Raw genomic sequence first — 20,455 nt, 5'->3', positions numbered from 1 at the left:
TTAATCCCATTTCAGGGACACCAAAATATTGCGCGAGGCATTGTATTTCCTTAGCTTATTCGCTTTGCACGGACCTCCTCAGCAGATAGCCAGGTTGTTATTTTTATGCTTGGATGTTTTTTAAAAATATCTTCACTTTCCGTGACTCTAAATTTCATATAGTACCTAGAAGTTTCTCGTGGTTGGTCGACTCAGTATCTTTCTGATATAAATCAAAGACAGGAGAAATTCATTGTGTTTTGAATATTCATATTTGTAATGGTAGAGACTTTATACTAACAGTTTTTTTCTGTATTTATTAAGACTCACAAACTTGGCTGAAGAAATACAAGAGAAGGGCAACTTAGAAGACCTCGAACGCATTTTAATTGAAATTATTGGGCCACTTTTAATTGATCTCAACTGCCTGGCAATAATAAGTGATCACTTTCATCAAGATATATTTAAAGCAGTCTTATTCTCAAGACATCACTTTCCTCCATTCTTCAAGGTAAGATTCCAAATTATTTGTGCCGTGTTTACTGTCATCACTTGTGTGTGTGTGTGTGTGTGTGTGTGTGTGTGTGTGCCTCATTCATTTAATAACATTTTAGTTTAGACTAGTTACACTACACTTGACGTGCGAACCCTCTGGCCCGTATGCCGGAGTTGTTCCTTGCACACGTAGAAATGTAATTATTCGCGAACTGTTAGAGTTACGAAGAAAATACAAATGGAACTTTTCGTAGGAAATTATAATTTTAAATCCTGCATATATGCTTCTTCATTGAGACTGTTATCAGTTTACCCGTCCTTTCGGTTTTTATCGGATTAAGGATGCAATAATACTGTAATGTGTTGGCGGGGTGGCAAATAAAGACACAGCACTGGCAGCGTATACTCCAAGATTTACTGACTAACAGTAGTTGCTTATACGACTACTCAGGCGCACAATCACACCATTTCGCGCTCTCTCTTTACTCTCACTGCTCGGCCACATTAATTGTTCATTGTATCGCTTACAAACTAGGACAGCCACGCGACACACTCTTCCACAACTGACATTTATGGTCTAAACCAGTTCCAAATTTATTATCGCTGTCACTATCACAGCCATTCATTTCACAGACCGCGCACAGCAGTCTGACAGTCTCGTATGACGTACACTGCCCGTTCACTCCCAACAGTCTTTGTTCATAGTCCCTTGCAGAACCCACGTCGGACTCTCCCACGCTGCATCAGACACAATGTTCGCTTCACAGCAGCAGGGCCGAGAGACTCAACTCCTTGACAGCAGACAGACAAATAGACCACCCAGTTCCATGGACAGAACATTCACAGAGAATGACACACCGACTGCCTTCTCAACTCAGGCTCGAATTGTCTCTGTCCACTGACTGAACCAGTGATCCACAGTGGCACTCATCGACAGCACTCACTGCCAGATTACTGACTGCACTGCCCAACTGTCTGGCCCGCCTTAAATAGGGGTCCAGTGGTTCCAGAACTGTCCGGAGGCTAGATACGCCCAGAAATCTCTCGGCCTCCTATCATCTCAATGTTTCACGTAATCGCCAGAGGCTCCCTGGGAAACTCCAGAGAGAGAGAGAGAGAGAGAGAGAGGCCGACACATGCCTCCTTCCTGGAGTAGACGCGCAGACAGTGGTCAATAGCCTAGTTCCACTCGGCTGGGAATCAGCATGGCAGACACCGTCCTAATACAACGAAGATATTTTTCCTCGAAAACTGCTAGAGATATCATGCTCAGGAAGTTATTCGTAGAAAATTAAATTTTAAGTGGACTTGGTCGACTCCTTCGTTAATGGAGCTAGCAGTTCAGGCAGCGTATTTACTTTTAAAGGTCCCGAAATCACAGTTTTCCTGACTTGCTCTACTTCTTTTTAAACTGCCTGCTTCCCAAATAAGTCAACATAATTGTATAGCCTAAATATATCTGGAATTGTGAAAGAATGAATAAAGACGGTTGAATTGTTGCCGATATTAATTTTCACATACAAACGCACTTGTGAACTTTCCATCTTTATAATATTAATATAGATTGTACTACATAGGCAAGTCAATAAGTACCTGAAATTTTGATCCAATTGTCCTTAGGTTTGCTCTATGGCGTTCTGTACTCACCAGCCGCTAGATGGCACCGTTGTCTACGTCAGTGGTAGGTTTCAGCGTTATCTGATCAGTACAGCTTGCGCTGTTGCTATGTAAAGATGGCCGCGCCTCTCTCTGTTTGCACCAAGGATGAACAGCGTTCCGTAGTCCGGTTTTTTTTTGTGGTCTGAGTGTGTACTAGAAGCGGAAATTCATAGAAAACTTTCAGCACAATACGGGGACAATATTTTTCCACAGGGAAGTATTTACCAGTGGATTGAACAGTTCAAAACGGGTCGCACGAGCGTGAAGGATGAGTAAAGATCCGGGCGTCCATCTGCAGCCGTAACTGATGTCGATACTGAGCAAGTGCGTGATATAATCCTGAATAACAGACGAGTGACTGCTGACGACGTGGCAAACCATATGCACATTAGCCATGGTTCTGCATAGGATATGATGCATAACAGGTTTAACTTTCACGTAGTCTGTTCGAGATGGGTTCCAAAACAACTAACTGAAGAGCAGAAGCGCAATCGTGTGAGAATCTGTCAGCACCTTCTGAATCGTCATAATAACGAAGGTAAAACGTTTCTGAAAGGGATCATCACAGAAGATGAAACATGCGTTCACCACTTCGAACCAGAGGGCAAACGTCAGAGCATGTATTGGAAGCATCCCGTATCCACAGTCAAAAATAAATTCAAGAGTCAACCTTTTTAAGGAAGAGTGATGCTCACGGTGTTTTGGGACTCTCAAGGGCCAATCCTGGAACATTACCAGGAAGATGGGGAAACAGTAAACAATGAACGTTACAGTGATATGCTGGTAAACAATCTGAAACCTGCAATTCGCAACAAACGGAGAGGTCGATTGTCGGAAGGAGGTCTTTTGTTGCATGACAATGCGCGTCCACATACCGCCACCGAAACCGCTCAAACTCTTTAGATGCCGCGTTTCGAGGTGTTGGAGCATCCTGCGTACACTCCCGATCTCGCCCCGTCGGATTGCCATCTGTTTGGTCCACTTAAAATCCTCTAAGAGGCCGTCGATTCACCTTCGATTGACAGGTGAAGGACGCGGTGCATACGTGGCTTGCTGCGCGGCCAAAAACAGTTTTTTTTGCAGAGGGTATCAGAAAACTTGTGAAACGGTGGACCATATGCATTGAAAAGCAGGGTGACGGTTGAAAAATAATATCTTTAAAAAGTGTGTACTCTTTTTGTAATAAATTGTAAAAATTGATTGCCAATACTTATTGACTTGCCCTCGTAGTTCTTGGACTAGTACAGTATTACATTTCATTAACCTTATCAAAACGTGGCCCTATAGTCATTGCCCCCAGCCAGTGGCAAGAGCTTATGGTGATAATTTAAAAAAAAATCTTATTCATTTTATTAATTTGTGGTGTTTTGTCTTTACAGTTTTGCTACAAATTCTCACTAATTTCTAGCTGGTTTTCGGGTAAAACTATTGAGTAATGACTGGATTGTAACTGAATAATTAATAATCATTAGGTAACACTTAAGTTCAAAACTTCAGTGCCAAATGAAAACATTTATTCACATTTGTTATCAAACGTATTAATCAACCGCCACGAAATTGCAACATACAAGAGGTAGTGTCATTTTTCATATTACAACTAAACTGTATTTAGAGAAAAATCTCTCGCTGTCATCATTTGATACCCGCAACCAGAGGCTTTGAAGGGACTTTAGACAGAAAAGATGGCACGAATCACGTTTCGCTTTCAGTGCTAACGGTGCTGTTACAGTATCAAATTTATTATCTTTGTCGTGGCTTAACTGTTCAGCATTGCTACAAAGTTCTTTGTAACAAAGAAGCAAATCAAAATTATTAAAACCTCTTTTGAATGTATTTCATTTGTTGAACTCTGCTATGACATTTAAATCACCGATGCTTGATTTGGTAAATAATCTTGAAGGGTCAAAGAAATGATGTAAAGCTTTAATTTCTGTTACACCATCAAAGTCCTTCATCACTATCGAATCCAGTTTAGATATAGTCATACGACAACAGGCTTTAGAATTATTTTCTAGTTGGTTTTTAGCACCTAATGCCATGCTTTCTACAAATACTATTATTCTGTTTCTAAAGTGGCCATTATATAATGTTTCACACTTGGTTTTGAATGAACTAATTCGAGAATTAATAAAGAAAAGTGTGGGGCTTTTCTTTAGAGTGAAATTCCAAGATATCAGTTGACACTAACGGCAATCGTGAGAAAAAATATTGCTTGTATCTTTACAATTTCACGGTGTTTAGCATCATTCAAATAAGTATCTAATACATTTTATGCAGTAACTGAAGGACTTTCTTTCTTAGAAAAGAAATCATCTATTACATCTAAGCATTGAAGGGACATAAGTTCCTAAGGTATTCCATCTAATGAAGCCAGCTAGACCAGCGTATCAGTATAGGCAGTGGGATGGTTATCAATGATGCATTATTTATTTTCATTTTTTTAAACTTTCATGCATATCTTAACACGTTCTTCAGCCCGGACGAAACAATGTTCAGCTCTTTGAATATTTTTCTGCTATATTATATTCTCCTAACGAATTGAACTTAGGGCATCAACAGGGGTAACCATACAAATGATCCCCAATTACTACTTTAAGAGACTTTTCACATTTCAGCGCTTAAGGCTCACTGTTAGTACAAATAGCATTGAAATCAATATTGAAGATATATAAAGTCTATAAAACTGCCTCCGATGTTGTTGTTGCTGCTTATAAGGAACTGCAGGACCCTAGATATAACTGCTGGCAAATTTCAGCATCTTAAGTTCCTAAAGTACAGTGAAAACGCAGTTACCACTGCGTTCTGTTCTTTCATCGCAAAATACATAAATTGGCTTAGCAGCAAGTCAGTCCTTCAATCAATCAATCAATCAATCAATCAATCAATCAATCAATCAATCAATCAATCAATCAATCAATCAATCAATCAATCAATCAATCAATCAATCAATCAATCAATCAATCAATCAATCAATACTGATCTGCATTTAGGACAGTCGCCCTGGATCTTGATTCCTAGCCTTTTCCTAAATGATTTCAAAGAAATTGGAAATTTATTGAACATCTCCCTTGGTAAATTATTTCAATCCCTAACTCCTCTTCCTATAAATGAATATTTGCCCCAGTTTGTCCTCTTGAATTCAAACTTTATCTTCATATTGTGATCTTTCCTACTTTTATAAACGCCACTCAAACTTATTCGTCTACTAATGTCATTCCACACCATCTCTCCGCTGACAGCTCGGAACATACCACTTAGTCGAGCAGCTCTCCTTCTTTCTCTCAGTTCTTCCCAGCCCAAACTTTGCAACATTTTTGTAACGCTACTCTTTTGTCGGAAATCACCCAGAACAAATCGAGCTGCTTTTCAGTGGATTTTTTCCAGTTCTTGAATCAGGTAATCCTGGTGAGGGTCCCATACACTGGAACCATACTCTAGTTGGGGTCTTACCAGAGACTTAATATACCCTCTCCTTTACATCCTTATTACAACCCCTAAACACTCTTATAACCATGTGCAGAGATCTGTACCCTTTATTTACAATCCCATTTATGTGATTACCTCAATGAAGATCTTTCCTTATATTAACACCTACAATGATCACCAAAAGAAACTTTCACCCCATCAACGCAGTAATTAAAACTGAGAGGTCTTTTCCTATTTGTGAAACTCACAACCTGATTTTAACCCCGTTTATCATTATACCATTGCCTCCTGTCCATCTCACAACATTTTTGAGGTCACGTTGCAGTTGCTCACAATCTTGTAACTTATTTATTACTCTGTAGAGAACAACATCATCCGCAAAAAGCCTTACCTCTGATTCCACTCCTTTACTCATATCATTTATATATATAAGAAAACATAAAGGTCTGATAATACTGCCTTGAGGAATTCTCCTCTTAATTATTACAGGGTCAGATAAAGCTTCAACTCTAATTCTCTGAGATCTATTTTCTAGAAATATAGCAACCCATTCAGTCACTCTTTTGTCTAGTCCAATTGCACTCATTTTTGCCAGTAATCTCCCATGATCCACCCTATCAAATGCTTTAGACAGGTCAATCGCGATACAGTCCATTTGACTTCCTGAATCCAAGATATCTGCTATATCTTGCTGGAATCCTACAAGTTGGGCTTCAGTGGAATAACCTTTCCTAAAACCAAACTGCCTTCTATCGAACCAGTTATTAGTTTCACAAGCATGTCTAATATAATCAGAAAGAATGCCTTCCCAAAGCTTACATAAAATGCATGTCAAACTTCTCTCTCTCATTCTCCTCAACCTGATGGTTGGTGGGTAGCATGACTGTCCTCGTTCAAAGACCTTCTATCCTGAGCCAGCTGCTTGATTAGTTGATGTGGACGTCGCCCTTTAATGCCATCGAGGAACCCTGCTCTTGGTCGTCCTCTTCTAGTCTTTCCTTCCAGTTTCCCTTCAAGCAGTGTGGTGCAGCATGATGAGTGTCGGAGTAAATGACCTATCCAACTACATCTTCTTTTCGCGATCTTTTTCTCTAGACTGATGGTTTCTTCAGCTCTCTTGAGAACTTCTTCATTTGTTAGCCTGTGAGTCCAGAGAATTCGTAACATTCGACGCCAGCACCACATTTCAAATGAATTTATTCTTTTCATATCAGCCTCTAATAGAGTCCAGGTTTCAGAGCCATAGGTCGCAATGCTCCAAATGAAGCTCTTAATGAAATGCTTTCTTACTGGTAGGGATATTGCCTTGGAGGTCAATAGGCTTTTTTATTTTTATTGAAAGCTTCTTTAGCCTGGGCTATTCGAGAACAGACGTCCTTTTCACACCTCCCATCAGATGTAATGATGCTTCCCAAGTAACTGAACTGATTTACTCGAGTCAATTTTTCTCCTTCCAACCAAACATTAACATTCTGTTTACCATCCGGAGTACATTTCATTTGGTTTTGGTTTTGTTAACCTTCAAACTTACTGGCCTGTAATTTTCAGCTTTATGTCTATCACCCTTTCCTTTATACACAGGGGCTACTATATCAACTCTCCATTCATCTGGTATAGCTCCTCTGACCAAACAATAATCAGATAAGTACTTCAGATATGGTACTATATCCCAACCCATTGTCTTTAGTATATCCCCTGAAATCTTATCAATTCCAGCCGCTTTTCTAGTTTTCAACTTTTATATCTTATTGTAAATGTCATTGTTATCATATGTAAATTTTAATACTTCTTTAGTATTAGTCTCCTCCTCTATCTGGACATTATCCTTGTGACCAACACTCTTTACATACTGCTGACTGAATACTTCTGCCTTTTGAATATCCTCACATACACACTCCCCTTGTTCATTAATTATTCCTGGAATGTCCTTCTTGGAACCTGTTTCTGCCTTAAAATACCTATACATACCCTTCCATTTTTCACTAAAATTTGTATGACTGCGAATTATGCTTGCCATCATGTTATCCTTAGCTGCCTTCTTTGCTAGATTCAATTTTCTAGTAAGTTCCTTCAAATTCTCCTTACTTCCACAGCCATTTCTAACTCTATTTCTTTCCAGTCTGCACCTCCTTCTTAGTCTCTTTATTTCTCTATTATAATAAGGTGGGTATTTGCCATTCCTTACCTCCTTTAAAGGTACAAACCTGTTTTCACATTCCTCAACAATTCCTTTAAACCCATCCCAGAGTCTGTTTACATTCTTATTTACCGTTTTCCACCGATCATAGTTACTTTTTAGAAACTGCCTCATGCCTGCTTTATCAGCCATATGGTACTGCCTAATAGTCCTACTTTTAAGACCTTCCTTTCTATCACATTTATTTTTAACTACGACAAAAACAGCTTCATGATCACTAATACCATCTATTACTTCAGTTTCTCTATAGAGCTACTCTGGTTTTATCAGCACGACATCCAGGATATTTTTCCCTCTGGTTGGTTCCATCACTTTCTGAATCAGCTGTTCTTCTCATATTAACTTATTTGCCATTTGTTGGTCATGCTTCCTGTTATTCGCATTTCCTTCCCAATTGACATCTGGCAAATTCAGATCTCCCGCTACAATCACATTTCTTTCCTTGTCGTTTCCTACATAGCTGATTATCTTATCAAATAATTCTGAATCCGTGTCAGTGCTACCCTTTCCCGGTCTGTACACTCCGAATATATCAAGTTGCCTATCATCTTTAGAAATGGGCCTTACACCTAGAATTTCATGTGTCTCATCTTTAACTTTTTCGTAGCTTACAAATTCTTCCTTCACCAGAATGAATACTCCCCCTCCCACCATTCCTATCCTATCTCTACGATACACACTCCAGTTCCGTGAGAAAATTTTTGCATCCATTATATCATTTCTCAGCCATGATTCAACTCCTATTACAATATCTGGTGTATATATATATATATTGTGACCGTTCGTGGACGCCGTGGTTTGTAGATAACCATGAACTATCAAATTATTTGCCGACTAGTATTCAGAAGGTTCGCATGATACTCCACTCAGGGCATGGCCCTTCGAAGAGTATTCGGTCACATTCAGATAACGACGACTGAGCTATAGATACTGCCAATCATAAAATGTAAATTATACACTAAGGCAAAGTTTTCAAATAAATCGCAACAGAAATTGGAAGGATCACATTTTAATTTAAAAAAATCAATTGATTGAATATGAACAACTGAAATGAACAACGTAAAATAAATCATATGCATTCATTAACATTAACTAAGGACCGAGTCCATCTTGCATTGTCCATCATAAACCGGAAACAATTATTTAACATAAATTCACAGAAACGTAGAATCTTATGGATATATCAAAGTCTATCGGGTCATATTATGTCATTCACTCGTCGTCGCAAATGTTAATTGTACCTGTCCACTCCGCCTTGCCTTTCATAGTTATCATTGTTCCTATCTGACTAACTAAATATCAGTTAACTTGAACCCCCCAACAGATTTCAGCATTTATAAATGATCACACATAGCAACACAATACACATAAATGAGTAAAATGCACGTCGTTTCCACCCATCGAGCTGTTGGCTGCACCTGAAATGAATCTTTATCTACTGGCATGAAAATATAAGTTGGTACAGTCTGGACTGCGTCGAGGTCTGCCTTCACCATCAGCTGAAATGCTACTACAGCATGAATCTACTACAAGCATCTACTACATGTACATCGATCGCAATAGGTGATTCTGATCTTAAACATAACTATCATTGAATTGCATTTTAAGACCCTAACCGTGCGCACATTCCAACATTTCGTTACTTGCAACTACGAATCTTAATTTATTAATTCATGTACTTGATGACTCTCTTCAATACCAATGCCTAACGCTGGACTAGCTTGTTCAATCATCTCACAAAATATGCGGCGGAAATTCTATTAACAACACCATTAACAACTTAACACGTCTCGAAACTCAATATAATTCGACACGCAAACCATAAAAATCAACCTAAATTATCTCGTGTCCGCCACGCTTTATGACGACCCTACGTTCGTCATCACATTGTATACCGCACAAATCATCACATCCTAACTGCACAAGCAATATTAAGGAAGAGCCTTATCAACATTATACATGAACATTACCTAATACACCTTAATGAACATCCATATCACATCATGGGAATTATACCAAGATCACGCACCAATATTTCACACACACTGTCACACTGCAACTTACCTGTAGTAAATGATATTATTTTTGTTTCACAGCGATAAATAATACGGACACAACGCAGTAAAACGTCTCATCCACGGTAATTGACGGCATACACTATTTACCCACGTATGATCAATCGCAACCCGACAAATACAACCGAAAATCTGTTAGATCGTTCAAGTTAACACACCCTTGTCACCTACGTGACATTGACAAAAGGACTAACGCTACTAAAGCATTCTAGGAAAGCAAAAGATAGACAAGTACAATAACTTATCTGGCTTCTTCATGGTAATTCCGCAGCGGTTTAATCATCATTTTTGTAATTCCGTCCATTCCGGCAGAGGCCTGAGTCCGCCAGGGCACTATATTGGTTTAGCACTTCATGTTGTTCATTTACATTCCCTGGTCAGATAGTGATTTAACATCTCCGGCCGCCACCTGAAACTTGTACAATATCATTAGGAATACAATTTCACACTAATTGTATTTTCACTATTCCAGTTTGATACTGGCCTGAGGAAACATATAATTCGAGGTTTGCAAATGATTTTGGCTATTATATAACTTATATCTGGGCTTATTCTTTATGTTTATCAATTACAGAACCAGATCCTTAAGCTTGCTTCTATTATCTTCCTTCATACAGTAATCAGTAAGTAAAACACGAACTCCTTCCATTATTATTTACAATAATAATAAGTTGCTTTCCATAAGCAGAGAAATCCTATGCTAGCTATACATGTGTTTTTGACATTTGAGGAACTGAATAACAACTCTAACCTTCATCATAGAAGTTGCTAAAGGAAAACACACACTATTGTTCTTCTTCTTACTATGAAACACGTCAGCACGGGCCCATTAGATGATTTGCCATATGAAGTTTCATGCTAATCCATGGCCCCCTTATACAACTTCAAACTAGATATCATGTCTAGCCACATTCTTCTCAGCTGATGCTGACATTGTACTGAGCTCTTGCTTGTAAATAAAGCTGATCTTGACGTAATTCGACATGTACCACGGGGTCTTGAGTTCGATCCACCGGCTCTCATCCATTATGTCTATTCTACACTTACGAGTTGTATCGGTTCTTTTTATCAATATGCGCGTAAGCCGCATATTGACACGTTACACCTTTTTCCAAGTCATTGATACACATTTCATTTCACTTATGACTTTCAATGACCGGCCGACATATTGCTACAGGTCATTGAAAGGTCATATTCCCCCTCTACTTGGAGAAGAAATTTCGAACATGGGGAGAAATTTCTTATTATATCAGTCTTTGACTGGCTAAATCCTTCCTTTCTTAAAATATCAATACTTCCAAGCCTCATTTCCGAACAACTCGTGCTTATCACTCAGATCAAAACCCGTGTATTTATTTGCTACGTCTCATCATTCATCTTCAGAAGTATGCATTGGTATCAGCTTTATGAACATCTACTTCCTCGCTCGTGAGATCGTTTCCACTCAAGGTATCGTCTGTTATATCGTCCTCAAAAACGAGATTATTACATTATGTTGAATCCTATCCATTACCAAAAATGGATGTTCGAATGTAACTTTGCCAATCTCAACTGGAATGAACGTCTGCATCTTACAATTGGCAACCTTATCTGGAATAATCCCTCTTATCTTTATGTTGGCTACTGGCATTATGGGGACTCGTGCTCTGCGTTGGAGTTCTGTTAATAATACCTTTGAAATAATACTAATACTGGCGCCTGTATCCAACAACGAGTAAATTTTAATACCTAATATTGTGACCCATATGACCGGAAGTCCTCTTTTAATTTCAGATTCGCCCAATTGGCGGTCTTCCAACAACTCTTCGGGTTCAAATTCCCAAGATTCTATGTTTCCAATCACCCCTTCACGTTGCTCATTCAGTTGCTGCTTGAAATCTATCTTATTCTCCTTAAATTCTAATTTGGCGTTTTTTTTTCACCCCATTCCTCTCGTGGGAGTTATCATCAAATGAGGTTGCATTAGGATTAAGCATCCGGTCTGCAGCATCTTTTCTTTGTTGCCGCTGATACTCGAGACTCGACGCACCAATGCAATCTGCGTTCATCTCTTGACTCCTTATCGCTTCTTCCCAACGTTTAGTCTCTTGTTGGCGTTTTAATTCTTCTACGTATTTCCTCTTTTCTTGGTCAACGTCTCCTTCTTGATTTTCACTTCTATATCCTATCCTTCCTTGACTTCTATTCCTCCGGTACGGCCATCTATCTCGTTGGTAACCCCAACGTGTTCCTCTTCTAAACCGTGGATATCTTCCATTACCATTCTGACATGATGTCCATCTCCGGTCGCGTTGGTTGTCTTCTGAATTATCATGTCTCTCCTGCTTCTCTCTCCTCATGCAGTAGCATTGATTATTCCCCCGACATTCATTTTCCTGTTCCACTGTTGTTGCGACGTTTACCACTGGATCTACATGCCTTATTATTCTATTTCCGACTTGCGTGTTTGTGCTGTCAAGCTGCCTCAAAATTGCCTCTGCTTGCACCGCGGACTGTACGTTCGCTGTTGTCATCAACCGTTGAACATCAGGTGGAAATTGTTTAATTATGGCTCGCACCATTTCGAGTTCTGTTGGGGGTGAGTCAAGCTCTTTCAAACGGTGGAACTGCATGGTAAAATAGTCCGAGAAACAACTCGGTCCGCTGAGAGAATATTTTTTTGAATACAGCTCCAATCTGACATTTTGTTGAACGTCAATTCCCCAAAAACGTTCTAAGAACGCGCTCTTAAATCCGGCGTAGTCTTCAAAAATGTACCTGAACGCTTTGTACCATATCAGTGGTGCTCCGTCCAAATGTCGTTCCACTGCCTTTAATTGCCTCTCCGGCATTATTTTTGCCTCGCGGAAATACTCTTCGATTTCTCGAATGAACCCTCGAGGAGTCATTCCCGACTTTATATTTCCGGTGAACTTTTTTGGTCTATCTTCGTTTGTGCGTATTACATTTATTATTTGGGTTCCGTTCGCTGTATGCGCAACACTATTCTCACTACTGTCGGTGTTATATACCGGTATTTCAAACTGATAGTCTAGCTCAGTTTTCCTTTCATTATCGACCGATGACTGTTTCTCCAAAGTCGTCAACACAAGTTTCTTGGTTGTTTCAGAATCAATCCTCATATTCTGGATGTTCTTCTGTACATTTTCCAACTCGTCACTTAATTTCTTTATCTGCTGATCCGTTTGGGTCCTGTTTCTATCTGTCTCATCAATAATGGACTGAAATTTACTATTAATGTGTTCTTTCGCCGTATCCATCTCCTCATGAACTCCTCTATTGATTTCTTCAATATTTTCAGTCACTTTCCTAAACTTATCGTCCCAACTAGTATCCGATTCGATAATTTTCCCTTGCATAATAATTACTTCTTCTTTTAATTCATTAATATCACGGTCAACTTGTGTTTGAATATCGTTCACGTTGACCTTCAATTCAGCTTGAAGTTCGGTGAACCTCTCGTTAATCTCTTTTCTATTCTCATTTATTGCTACTGTCACCTCACTTCTCAAGCTTTTCATGTCCTCCTGTATGTCCGCCTGTATTTCGGCTATTCGCGACCCTAGTGCTGATATTTCTTCCTGCATCACCCTTGAGTTCTGCATGACTAATTCTGAAACAACACGCTGATTCTCTTTAATCTCTCTACTGGTCTCCTCCTGCCTTTCTCGTATTTCTCTTCGCATCTCATTTGCCACTGCTTCCTGTGACTCTCTAACCTCCTTTCGCATTTCAATAGCTGCCATTTCCTGTGACTCTCTAATTTCTTTTCGCACCTCATTAGCGGTCATCTCCTGTGATTCTCTAATTTCTTTTCGCATTTCGCTCGCCGACATTTCCTGCGATTCTCTAATTTCTTTTAATGCGACTCCCTGCGACTCTCTAATTTCTTTCCGCATTTCATTAACGGTCGTTTCCTGGGATTCCTGTACTTTCGTCAATCTACCCGCCAACTCTTCTAGCAGTAACTTTACTTGCGCTAATGACGCCATCACTAATAACACTGATATTCAAGCAGTAAATGTCTTTATCCTACGTTCCTCAAATATCACCTAACCTATCACTATTGCTTTAGCAGCCACAAAATTCACTGATTAAGCCCTGACGAGCCCAAGCTCATACCGAAATGACCGAATAATTACCATACTCACATGAATGAACGAATAATCTGACCCTGATTAATTTATCCTTCCAACTTCTCATTGCCAAACTAAGTCTTTACCATCATCGCTCCGTTGCCTACTATACGCATCATCATCGAGCGGACAAAATACATCATTATTTTCGTTCAATGCCTCGCGATTGACAATCAAAATATAATATATTAACCTGCTCACTCGTCAATACTCAGCCCAACGGTGGGCGACCAAAAACACTAATACACTATGTGACCGTTCGTGGACGCCGTGGTTTGTAGATAACCATGAACTATCAAATTATTTGCCGACTAGTATTCAGAAGGTTCGCATGATACTCCACTCAGGGCATGGCCCTTCGAAGAGTATTCGGTCACATTCAGATAACGACGACTGAGCTATAGATACTGCCAATCATAAAATGTAAATTATACACTAAGGCAAAGTTTTCAAATAAATCGCAACAGAAATTGGAAGGATCACATTTTAATTTAAAAAAATCAATTGATTGAATATGAACAACTGAAATGAACAACGTAAAATAAATCATATGCATTCATTAACATTAACTAAGGACCGAGTCCATCTTGCATTGTCCATCATAAACCGGAAACAATTATTTAACATAAATTCACAGAAACGTAGAATCTTATGGATATATCAAAGTCTATCGGGTCATATTATGTCATTCACTCGTCGTCGCAAATGTTAATTGTACCTGTCCACTCCGCCTTGCCTTTCATAGTTATCATTGTTCCTATCTGACTAACTAAATATCAGTTAACTTGAACCCCCCAACAGATTTCAGCATTTATAAATGATCACACATAGCAACACAATACACATAAATGAGTAAAATGCACGTCGTTTCCACCCATCGAGCTGTTGGCTGCACCTGAAATGAATCTTTATCTACTGGCATGAAAATATAAGTTGGTACAGTCTGGACTGCGTCGAGGTCTGCCTTCACCATCAGCTGAAATGCTACTACAGCATGAATCTACTACAAGCATCTACTACATGTACATCGATCGCAATAGGTGATTCTGATCTTAAACATAACTATCATTGAATTGCATTTTAAGACCCTAACCGTGCGCACATTCCAACATTTCGTTACTTGCAACTACGAATCTTAATTTATTAATTCATGTACTTGATGACTCTCTTCAATACCAATGCCTAACGCTGGACTAGCTTGTTCAATCATCTCACAAAATATGCGGCGGAAATTCTATTAACAACACCATTAACAACTTAACACGTCTCGAAACTCAATATAATTCGACACGCAAACCATAAAAATCAACCTAAATTATCTCGTGTCCGCCACGCTTTATGACGACCCTACGTTCGTCATCACATTGTATACCGCACAAATCATCACATCCTAACTGCACAAGCAATATTAAGGAAGAGCCTTATCAACATTATACATGAACATTACCTAATACACCTTAATGAACATCCATATCACATCATGGGAATTATACCAAGATCACGCACCAATATTTCACACACACTGTCACACTGCAACTTACCTGTAGTAAATGATATTATTTTTGTTTCACAGCGATAAATAATACGGACACAACGCAGTAAAACGTCTCATCCACGGTAATTGACGGCATACACTATTTACCCACGTATGATCAATCGCAACCCGACAAATACAACCGAAAATCTGTTAGATCGTTCAAGTTAACACACCCTTGTCACCTACGTGACATTGACAAAAGGACTAACGCTACTAAAGCATTCTAGGAAAGCAAAAGATAGACAAGTACAATAACTTATCTGGCTTCTTCATGGTAATTCCGCAGCGGTTTAATCATCATTTTTGTAATTCCGTCCATTCCGGCAGAGGCCTGAGTCCGCCAGGGCACTATATTGGTTTAGCACTTCATGTTGTTCATTTACATTCCCTGGTCAGATAGTGATTTAACATCTCCGGCCGCCACCTGAAACTTGTACAATATCATTAGGAATACAATTTCACACTAATTGTATTTTCACTATTCCAGTTTGATACTGGCCTGAGGAAACATATAATTCGAGGTTTGCAAATGATTTTGGCTATTATATAACTTATATCTGGGCTTATTCTTTATGTTTATCAATTACAGAACCAGATCCTTAAGCTTGCTTCTATTATCTTCCTTCATACAGTAATCAGTAAGTAAAACACGAACTCCTTCCATTATTATTTACAATAATAATAAGTTGCTTTCCATAAGCAGAGAAATCCTATGCTAGCTATACATGTGTTTTTGACATTTGAGGAACTGAATAACAACTCTAACCTTCATCATAGAAGTTGCTAAAGGAAAACACACACTATTGTTCTTCTTCTTACTATGAAACACGTCAGCACGGGCCCATTAGATGATTTGCCATATGAAGTTTCATGCTAATCCATGGCCCCCTTATACAACTTCAAACTAGATATCATGTCTAGCCACATTCTTCTCAGCTGATGCTGACATTGTACTGAGCTCTTGCTTGTAAATAAAGCTGATCTTGACGTAATTCGACATGTACCACGGGGTCTTGAGTTCGATCCACCGGCTCTCATCCATTATGTCTATTCTACACTTACGAGTTGTATCGGTTCTTTTTATCAATATGCGCGTAAGCCGCATATTGACACGTTACACCTTTTTCCAAGTCATTGATACACATTTCATTTCACTTATGACTTTCAATGACCGGCCGACATATTGCTACAGGTCATTGAAAGGTCATAATATATATTTATTAAATTACTCAATTCTATTCCTTTGTTTACAATACTTCTACAGTTCAACACTAACAATTTAATGTCATCCGTACTTGATTTCCAGTTCCCTGTTCCCTTATCACCGCTCCTTAGGCCACCACGTTTCCCTGAATCTACCTCCTTATTACCCTTCCAAACAAATTTCCGAACTTATACGTACCACTGCGGTTTAAGTGAAGGCCATCTGAGCGCAGATCCCTATCTCCTACCCCCCATTAGGATCTATAAATTTCACTCCCAGTTTCCCACATACCCACTTCATAGTCTCATTTAAATCCCCATTCACCCTCCAGTTAGTATCCCTCCTACACAGTATTCCACTAATAACAATCTCCGCTTTCTTAAACTTCACCCGTGCTGCATTTACCTGATCCCACACATCTCCTACTATGTTGGTACTTATATCAGCTTGCCTTACGTTGTTGGTACCAACGTGAAACACTACCACCTTCTCCTTCCTCTCCTCCCTCTCTTCTACTTTCCTCAACATCTGCCTCAACCTAATTCCTGGATAACATTCTATCCTGGTTCCCTTTCCTCCACACACTTTCCCCACGTGTCTAGCGATGGAATTCCCCATGACCAGAGCCTCAACCCTACCCATCTCATTTGATCCCCTCCCCTTCTGGTCAGGCTTGATTATCCGTCTCCAGGTCGAATTTGACATGTTCCAGATAGAGACGGAACTTTTCTAAGGCAAATAAGACTGCCAAACCCTCGAGCTCATAGATGGAATACTTGGCTTCTTGAGCCGATAGAGTCCTAGATGCATAGGGGATGGGTCGCCTCCCTAGTTCAGTCTCTTGAAGAAGGACTGCAGCTACCGCTGACGACGACGCGTCGGTTTGGACGATGAATTTCTTCGAGAAATCTGGCATCGCAAGGACAGGGGCATTACAGAGAGCTAATTTCAGGTCTTCAAAAGCGGCCTGTTGAGAAGGCCCCCACTCGAATTTGACGCCTTTCCTACGGAGTAAGTTCAAGGGCGCCGCTCTATTAGCGAAATTTGGAATAAACTTCCTGAAGAAATTCACCATACCAATGAACCTGGCGATACCTTTGATGTCCTTAGGAGGTTTAAAATCACGGATGGCCTGTGTTCTAGAATGATCGACTGCAACACCATCAGGTGACACAATATGCCCTAGGAATGACATGGAGGGCTTAGCAAAGGCAACCTTGGACAACTTCACAGTTAACCCAGCCTTACGAAGGCGATTGAGAACTTCTCGCAGATGATCTAGATGTTCTTCGAACGTCTCCGAAAATACGACGACATAATCAAGATAGTGATACAAGTACTCAAATTTGATGTCGGAGAAGACCCTATCTAGCAGTCTAGTGAGTACAGCTGCTCCCGTGGGGAGCCCGAAAGGCACGCGGTTGTATTCATACAAATTCCAATCCGTGGCAAACGCTGTAAGGTGTTTAGACTCTTCGGCTAGGGGAATTTGATTGTAGGCCTGATTCAGGTCCAAGATAGTAAAGAACTTGGCCTTACGAAACTATGAAAAACAAGAATGAAGGGCGGGAAGGGGCACAGATTGTAACACCACCTTCCGATTGAGAGCCCTATAATCAATGACAGGCCTGAAGCCCCCTTGGGGTTTCGGGACTAGAAAAATAGGTGAAGAATACGCCGACTTAGAGGGCCGAATAATACCATCCTTCAAAATTTGATCAATGATTTCCTTCAGAGCCTTCATTTTAGGTGGAGACAGCCTATATGGTGGAAAACGGACAGGAATCGAATCCGTGACCTCAATTCTGTATTCGATCAGGTCAGTAACACCAAGAGTATCCGAGAACACCTCTGGAAACGACTGACACAACTTGCGAATACTATCAGCCTGCTCCTCAGGTAGATGTCTAAAGTCTAACAACATCTCATCCTGGGTAGGCGAAATAGAGGAACATGATACAGAATTACACTTTAACAAGGGGATTTTACAATTGGAAGCAAATTTGAATGTGCACGACTTACTCTGAAGGTCGAGCACTAGACCGGAGTGAGAAATGAAGTCAGCTCCCAATATTATGGGGCAAGACAAGTGCTTGGCCACAAACAATTTAATTTTCCATGTAAATTTAAAAATACGAATTTTGACACTTAAAGAACCTAGAATTTCTAATGGAGATGAATTAGCCGAAACATATTGGACCGAAGACGAACAATAGTCAGGAAGCTTACAAACAGATTTCAATTTTGAATACCATTCAGTCGAAATAATAGAACAAACACTGCCTGAATCTAATAGAGCTGTTACAGGTTCATTATTTAACTCAATTTTGAGAAAAGGTACGGGTGCGGTGGAGTCCGCCGCAATCCTAAGACATTCTTTGGGGCATTCAAAAGATGAATTTGAAGACTGAATTTTCCCTGATTTTTCGACCTGTTTACCGGGAGCTGAGCCTTGGGAAGCTGAATTAGTCGACTCAGCCGAAGCCGCTAGTCACTTATTATTAGTGACATTGGTGGAAGTTGCACCAGAAGTTGAGCAGGAGGGGGTGCTATTTGAATTTGGGCAATTCTTGGCGATATGTGAGAAAGCCCCACATTTAAAACAGCCTTGTGATGAGCCAGCTCCATTATTTGCCCTACTAGATTTGATCAATGGGCACTTGTTCCGAAGATGGTCAGGCGACCCGCAAGCATAACCTTTACGAGGTGTGACTGGTCGGCGAGGTGGAGGCCGAGGATTACTAAAAGAAGGAGGGGGTTCTTTCGCGACACGCAAGGAATCGGCGTATCTGACTCCTTCCGCTGAGACGGCCAATGCTTCAAGTTCAGAGAAGGTTTGCGGGCACGCCGTGAAACACAAATATGACCTATAGGATGGTGAGATACCTTCCACAATAGCTTGTACAATCTGATCCTCAGGGAAGTGAAGCGCAAACGACCCAGTATAGAACTTAATATCTTGGATGAAATCTGCCAAGTTTTCATCCAACCGTTGTACACGATAATAGTACTTCTGAATAAGTGAAGACCTTGCCCTAGCCGGAATGAAGTTAGCTAGCAAGTGGGCGTGGAAATCTTCAATAGATGATTGTTCCGCTATTGCTCTAACAATTTTGTCCGAGAGAACACCGATTGCATAGGGATAAATTATCTGCAAAATTTGACACGGAGAAAGAGAAAAAACAAGTGCATGGTCCTGAAACTCAACTAAAAACCTTAAGAATGAAATTACTTCACTAGTGGTATTAACAGAAAACTTAGAGATACCTCTGAGCAACATTGCTAATGGATGAGGCAAGCTGCTGAACCCAGGTGACATAGTAGGTAAAGGTTTAAGTGGCAAAGACTTAATTCAGAACGTACATTATTCAACGAGGTACGGCGTTCAGACTCGTTGTCCAATGGGGCAGAGATTGTTTGAGTTCCAACGGTTTTCCTATTGACTTCTCCCTTAGGAGGCTCTTCCTCGCTACCTACATTCACCGGGGTGGGTTGATCAGTTTTGGGAGGAACTTCTCCAGTTAACAATTGGGTAACCTTACTGGACAATTCAGAAAGATTTTCAAGAACCATACTAGCTTCCTTCCTCTGAACGTCATTCAACTTCAGAGACAACAGATCGTTAACTCTATTAGAAAAATGAAATAACCTGGCTTGCACACGTTTAATTTGATTAGGAGAAGGATCATTTTCTTCAAAAAAACTAACTACAGATGCTAGCTCAGTAGTATTGTCAGTGATCGTGGA

General features: G+C 40.0%; 1 protein-coding gene across 1 annotated transcript in view; it reads left to right on the top strand.

Moving 5' to 3' along the window:
* The first annotated feature begins 363 nt into the window (after positions 1-363).
* LOC136863765 (ionotropic receptor 21a) overlaps positions 364-20,455 on the top strand; it is an 89,829-nt gene continuing 69,737 nt past the window's right edge. The window contains exon 1 of the mRNA XM_067140118.2: positions 364-490. The gene's annotated coding sequence lies outside the window, so the exon portion shown is untranslated. The remainder of the gene's footprint in view (positions 491-20,455) is intronic.

This window comes from Anabrus simplex, chromosome 2 (genome assembly GCF_040414725.1).
Source record: "Anabrus simplex isolate iqAnaSimp1 chromosome 2, ASM4041472v1, whole genome shotgun sequence".
In the NCBI taxonomy this organism is placed as follows: domain Eukaryota; kingdom Metazoa; phylum Arthropoda; class Insecta; order Orthoptera; family Tettigoniidae; genus Anabrus; species Anabrus simplex.
The sequence above is the reverse complement of the archived record's forward strand: the minus strand, read 5'-3'. Positions and strand labels throughout refer to the sequence as shown.